The sequence below is a fragment of the Phalaenopsis equestris genome, unplaced genomic scaffold (genome assembly GCF_001263595.1).
Source record: "Phalaenopsis equestris unplaced genomic scaffold, ASM126359v1 Scaffold000353, whole genome shotgun sequence".
In the NCBI taxonomy this organism is placed as follows: domain Eukaryota; kingdom Viridiplantae; phylum Streptophyta; class Magnoliopsida; order Asparagales; family Orchidaceae; genus Phalaenopsis; species Phalaenopsis equestris.
The window spans coordinates 119,025-119,252 of record NW_018164795.1 but is presented as its reverse complement, the minus strand read 5'-3'; positions in this window follow the sequence as shown (position 1 = coordinate 119,252).

Below are 228 nucleotides of genomic sequence, written 5' to 3'. Positions count from 1 at the left end.
ATATATATGTATGTATGTATGTATGTATGTATGTATGTGTGTGTGAGTGTGTTTGTGTCATGTATCCCGACCTGTTGGTTGACATCCACAGTATAAAACCCCTCAGGTCAGGGGTTCGAATCCTCTTTGACACAATTGGTCTTAAGGAGGCGGTAATCAAATTATTAGGCACATTAGGGTTGGTTAAAGACTCGTATAATAGTCTCTGGTTATTTCTTTGAATATATA